Consider the following 6,953-nt stretch of genomic DNA (forward strand, 5'->3'; position numbering starts at 1 on the left):
GTATGCGTTCATATATGTATGTGCGTATGTATTTACGTATGTATGTGTGTTTATACATACACACATACAAATACACGTGCATACATACATACATACGTTTCTGACTCTGACTATCTGAGTTTCTGACTATTTTTGCACACTTAAAAACACCTAATGTTAAAAAAATAACGACTAAATCGACGTAAACAGGAAATTCGGAACATAGAAATTTAACTATATTTAACAATGCAGCAGTTCTGGAAAAATTATGAAATTTTATAACTATGCCAAATTTCTTCAGAAATTTCGCCATTCGCAATCGAAAACTTGATATTTAATAGTTTTTGGAACTACCTGTAGACTATAAACAGCTAGTTGTTTTTACCTATCATATACTATGCCTTGAAGAGAACGCTCACAGATATTTTCCAGTAAAAAATTAAGAATTCAAAGCTGGGAGATCTTCCTTGCTAGAAAGCCCTCCAGGTAGTCATCACTTCATCTGGATACATAAGTCTGTCTATGTGCTTCTTCTTAAACAATTATCTAAACCGCTTAAAATAGTTAATTATCAACCGTTTAATACTGATTAATATTTAAAGTGAGGCAAAAAAAACATTATCTCATACTTCGTATAATATTTAGCTTTAATATTACATTTATTGGTCCATATTTATATAATATATCAAAATTATCTGCATCAAATAATAAATCGTTCTAATGGGATGAAGATAATAGCCTCTTGAAGCAAATTAATTAAAAATTTTATGCATGCTATTTGCATGGAATTTATTACTGCAAAAAGTAGAAAAGATAAAGTTAGTAATTAGTCTTGTTATTAAAAACTGCAACTGTATATAAAGCTGCATCCATAATATGAGGCTTAACTTTGCTTCGAGTCCTGGCCGGCCACATGTGTTTTCATTGTTTTCTCGACGTGTAACGAAATAACACGAACCATTTTCCCCTTGTCGAATCTCGAAGATATTCTTTCATGCATTCGAGGCAATTAGCTCGCAAATGCTTTTCGATATTAAATTAAAGAAGCAAATATAATTGAATGAATAATTAAAAAAAATATTGTGAAGTTTTTAAATTTAACTTTAAAATAGTTCGAGGATTAAATTAAAATAGTTCGAGGGTAAGGGAGGGAAGGTTAATAAATTAGATATTCAAAAATCAGCTGATAGAAGAGCTAATCATTCAGAAAAATATTTTTTTCATAGTAATTTTATGTATAAATTTGACTTACCTAAGCAAATATTAGAAATTCTTAACTTGATTAAAATTAAACACTTATCTCTCTTAAATGTTTTGCATCTTATGCTCATATAAAATGAAATTTGAATTCTTTTCCTGCTCCTCCTCTCCTTTTTAAACTTCCGTTCAAATCGAATATAGTCTTAGAATCGAAACGTAACACTATGTTACGCTGTAAGACTGGCATATTTGTTGTAATGCATTAATATTAATGCAATAAAAATAAATCATACAGATAAATATTTACATTTGTATTAGAATGCAAAAACGTAGTTTTTAATAGCAATAAATTAAGAATTATGCTTGTTACCTCTATTCTTAACGAAGAAAATGGGCCGATGAAATAAATGAGGATTGACTGGTATGCCTTCAGCAGCCTTCGTTCAACCTCAGCTTAGTCCAAAGTGATTTTCACTTGTTTGATTCCATAGAAGCTCACCCTTAGGCTATCAGCTTGTTTGTAATGCGGAAACAATTTGCCCTGTGTTAAACCCAAAGCGATGTATGGTGATTGGCTGTTGTGACAAAGCAGAAAAATTGTTTCAAACAATTGTTCTTTCGAAACAAACCGACGTGTAATAGCAGCCTTAGTGGTACACATTTTCACGAATGATACGGACGCTGACGCAGGGGAAGTTTCGTATGCAGCTGCAGCAGTACTGCAATACGTACTGAGACTCTATAGACCGATGGGACAGCAGTCTTGGTGTCCGTGTCGTCATGCGGAGAAATAAAACTGGTTGCCAAGCATTTTCATTTCTGCAGCTTTTTTAAACCTATTTATTGAATTCCCTACTTCATAGTCATAAAAATATGCTTTCATAATTTGGAGTTAATATCTTGTTTCGGAAACATTCGCAGAACTCTTTAATTTGCGAGTTTGTATAATGAATTCAATGCATTACTTCCATTCTTATAAGGGGAGTTAAAATACGTAGCAATTGTATTATTTATTTATTATTTGGTAGTGATTGAGTGTTAGCTCAAATTTATAAAGGCTGTATAGTATAAATATTTCTATCTGCGCATGGGTTCAAGTGAAATTTATGGTTTTCCCTGAAGGAAGTTTGATGTTAGCATTTTATTGTTCATTAACATTGCTAGAAGAATATTGTTCTAAGAACTTGTAGGGATTTATATTTATTTTGAATAACCAGTTGAATTTAAGTTTACGCTTTCATATAAGCCTTCATTTCCCTAATTGTCAATGCCAGAATATTTAAATTTGTTAACACGCGTAAAGTAGTGCAAATCCTACCTTGAGGAGAAAAGGTTTAAGATTTTTTTAAAAGGTTCTAGAAGGGAAAGTTAGAGAGAATCATCTACGTTACTTCAAGTACATGACTGGATCTGTGCACCATCTGTCAAAAATATCCCGAAATTTGCCACTCCTGTGGAAGTTGTGAATACTATTAAAAACTTAAACAGCTGAAAGCGCCCGGTAATGATGGCATCACAAATGCTGCTATCAAAAACCAGCCCCACAACATTATTTGTAAACTCACCAGCATTTTAAATGCATGGTTGTACCACAACTATTTTCCTATCTTATGGAAATGTACAAAAGTTATATTGATTCCGAAGCCTGGTAAGGATCACAATAAACCTGAAGGTTATCGGACGATCAGTTTGCTACCAGTTCTAGGAAAAATCTATGAACGGATTATTTTATCACCGATGCAACCTTATCTTAATTTACTAGCGCCTGAACAATTTGGTTTTTGATCAAAGCTTTCGACGACCAAGCAATTAGTACGGATTAAGGAGTTTGCTGGCTCAGCGCTCCATAACAAACAGTGTGTTGCTATCCTCATGCTAGACATGGCGAAAGCTTTAAACCGTGCCTGGCATGAGGAAATTATCTCAAAATTGATTTCCTGTCACATTGATCGAGAGCTATTACTTACGATACATTCTTTCATCACGAACAGAACCTTTTATGCTTGTGTAAATGGTGGTGTCTCCTACAAAAAGAATATTCGTAGTGGTATTCCTCAAGACTCGGTCCTAGGACAGATATTTTATTTATTTTATGCTGCAGATTTTCCGGAAGTACCACAGAACAACTCTATTTTTGCTTGCTATGCAGATGACACCGCGAAAATCTGCAAATATAAATCACGCAGTCAAAAAACTGCAAGATCTTATTGGTCCTTCCAATTGAACAGTGGTGTGCACAATGGAAAATCCAAACTAATGACTCAAAGTTGCAGCTCTTGATCATTTGGAAACGCTCCGATTTAAAAACAACTTTCTTTATTCAACGAAATTGTTCTGGAGGTTTCCCAGGCCAAATATCTTGGCTTTTTATTTAACAACCGCCTTACTTGGACACATCACGTTAATAATATGCGTGGCAGGACACTTAAAATAATCAAATGCTTATTCTCAGTTATTGGGAAATTCTCTTCACTGGAACTGAACAAGAAGAGACTTATTTACCTCTCCGTTATCTGGCCAGTCATGATTTACACTTCGCCGGCATGGGCAACTATCTCCGATAAGGAACTTAAGAAGCTTCAAGTGGTGCAAAGCAGATATCTTCGCATTATTACAAATGCCAATTTTTATGTGTGTAACAAATGTCTTCAATGTAACCTTAAAATCGAACCGTTGGCGAAGCTTCTCTAACTTAATGAACGCTTCTATCAGGAAGCACAAGAATGCTATATAATGAACCCCTTTGAACTTTTCAGCTACGAGATTCCTCATATTCTTCATTAGGACCATCATCTTCGCCCTTTTGCGTCTTTCACGCTCAGCGATAACCAAAATTTTCCTATATAAAGCTTAAATGTGCTTTAGCATCAGCTCTGTTCAATAGCTTAGCTAATATGTGTTTATAGCATGATTTTAATTTCGTCCTAATCTCTCATTTAATGCAAAGAAAATGGTTGTAAATATTGTGTATATAGTCTTCCAGTTTATGAGTAAAATGTTTATTTTATGTATTAAATCTTGTCTCCAGGACTCACTTAGACATTTCTGTCCCTGTCACTTAGCCGTCGCTACATGAAGAAACCAAATGAAGGTAGCTGGTATACAACTTGCAGCTTTGTAAGCTAGACACGGTGACATCGGCAAAAGGAACGGAATGGAAAGTTAGAGAGTATGGGCAAGCACTGTACCTTTGTGGCGTGAGCTTCTGATTCTGCATTTATTGTTTAAAGTGGCTTAACAGCTATTACTTTGCTGCTACCAGACTTCGACGCAGTTTTAAGTAACAGGGTCATCTGAGCCCAGTAGAGTAATTCTACTGTTTGTTAATATCATTGAAGTTTTAGCTTATTTCTTGTTATTTGAGTTACCGGCCGAGCGAGGCGTAGTTTGTTAGCGTCAAGTCGACGCATTGTGAGTTGTAAATAGTTTTAATAAAGGGTTCTTTCAACCCTTCTTCTGTGCGGTTCCTACACGTACACGTCACACCATAAGATAAACAAGTAGATATTACAAACTTGATTTAACTATACACTGTATACAAAATCAGATAATTAATAACTCTAAAAAATAGTTAATGTGTGCTCCTCTAAAAATTGCAAAATGCAAAAATGATTTTGCATGCGACCACAAAGGACTGCGGTCATACCCGTAAACTCCGAGAATAAGAGACCAAAGGCGGGGCTAAAACTTGCAGAATTATTTCTTAGGAAAAAATCATTTAAAAAATTAAGCAACAAATTAGATAACATAAAAGTTGAAAAGGAGAAGCGTACTTCCTACTCAACTCGTTGACTACTTCTGTAATATGAGATTATCAAGAATAATGAATAACTTGTAATACGAGCACATACGAGTAACAAAAATTTATAACATAAATACATTCTGTACAATGACAGAATTTTGCTCGGAATTACTTTAAAATTGGTACGATAAACGTTAAAATAAGTTTAACTGATCTTGCGAGATTTTTAATATGAAATAACTATCATATTTTGGATAAAATACTTCTGTTGTGTTAAACTGAATACATGCTTATATTGTCACCTTAAAATAAAACAAAAAAGTTAAAAACAGGTTCAATAATTTGTTGAACTTCTCATTAATTACATTATGTTCACACAGATGGTCCTTATTATCTGATTGATATCTACGCTCCTTAAATTTGCCTTAAATCCATGCTATCTTATTCTTGTTATGTTGTAAAGCTTGGTCTTTGAAGGCTCGAACCCCAAACATCCTGCCCACTGGTCCACATGCAGCTTTGCCTATAAGAACCCGAATTTTCTTCTAATTTACATGCAATATGAGGATTCTGATTATTATATTTTACAACTATAATTTGTCCAAGATCTGACTAGGTGCGCCTTTCACAAAGTGATTTAGATTGTCTCAATTCTTTACTTTTAATTCAGAGCAAAACGTTTTTTTTAAGTACATCAAAATGTGATGGTAAATAATGATTAAGAAGCGAAGTATATTGTTTATTTTTCTCATCTGAAACATATCTCAAGTTACTTTGATCAAAGGAAACTTTTAGAAACGTCGCTCTGTCTCGACACGACTACGGTGTTTTTTTAAAATAATGTGCTTCTTTTAAGATAAAAATCCATTTCATATCCTTCTCAAGAAACAGGAAAAGCAGCATAACCATAAAAAGAAAAGTTTGGCGGAAATCCACCATTTAAGCCCGACTTCATGATAAAGCCTTTAAAATGATAGAACGTGAGAGTCCCTTTTCATTATTATTCAAATTAAGGACGCTAGGAACTTTGACAGAAACAGGGGAAAAGAAGCTCTATTAATGGAAGAAGAGGGTTGTTCGTATCTTTACTTTTTCACGCCCTAAGCTAGAAACGCGACCAACCCTTCTTCCTAATTTTGGCTGCTATTCTCTAAAAATTCTCCAAACGAAGTTTGAGAAGAACAGTGATTTAAAATAAAAGGGCAAAAATTTCTTCCCTTTATCTGAAGATTCAGTTATTGTCTATGTTATATTTTACCCAGTATAATATGTAGCCGCCGTATTCAATGTGTGCGTTTTATAAAAGTGGACCCATTTTGAGAAAATAAAACTTTCCATGATTTAATACAAAATTGTCATTTAAGAGGTCAGAACTTTATGAATTTATTTGGAAACAGAGTTTACTTGATTTCAGACATGCATCAAAAGCATTTTTGTGTTCATCTGAGTTAGATAGTATATTAAATTGTTCAGTTCAGTTAGGGATTTCTATAAAAAATCAAATGAGTTTTAATTTGGATATAAGTTTAGTTATATCAAAATAAAGTATTTAGAATCTTTTGTGTATATTAAAAGGGAGTTTGAAACTTCGTGCGTCTTCAAAAAAGTAGTGAAAGTGGAATTCAGAACTTTGCTTACCATTTTAACAAAGTTTTATTTAGTTAAAAAGAATTAAAAAGTAAAATAAGTTTCCAAATCTGAGAAATTCAGAAGTGTAGGAAAGTTTTCAGCACTTTTCTCAGTTTCAGATTACCTAAAACCATGCATTAAAATGCTTCACAGAGAGAAATAACTTAAAGAAAGGCAATACCTTATTTATTAATAATTGAACGCAGCGAGATTTAGCAAAGCCTGGTTACCTTTTGCTTCAAGATTTAGATCTCTTTAAATACGTTGGTTATAAATTCATCAGTAAAGTGGGGACAAACATAAGTGGTGTTTTGTACCATTTTTTTTAACGTAATCGGTTTTTGTTTAATTTATTGCATTCTCCCTTATACTTCTTCAATTCGTAAAGTAAGCAGACAGTCTA

This window comes from Stegodyphus dumicola, chromosome X1 (genome assembly GCF_044657685.1).
Source record: "Stegodyphus dumicola isolate Sdum_Otavi_A_Nest chromosome X1, ASM4465768v1".
In the NCBI taxonomy this organism is placed as follows: Eukaryota; Metazoa; Arthropoda; class Arachnida; order Araneae; family Eresidae; genus Stegodyphus; species Stegodyphus dumicola.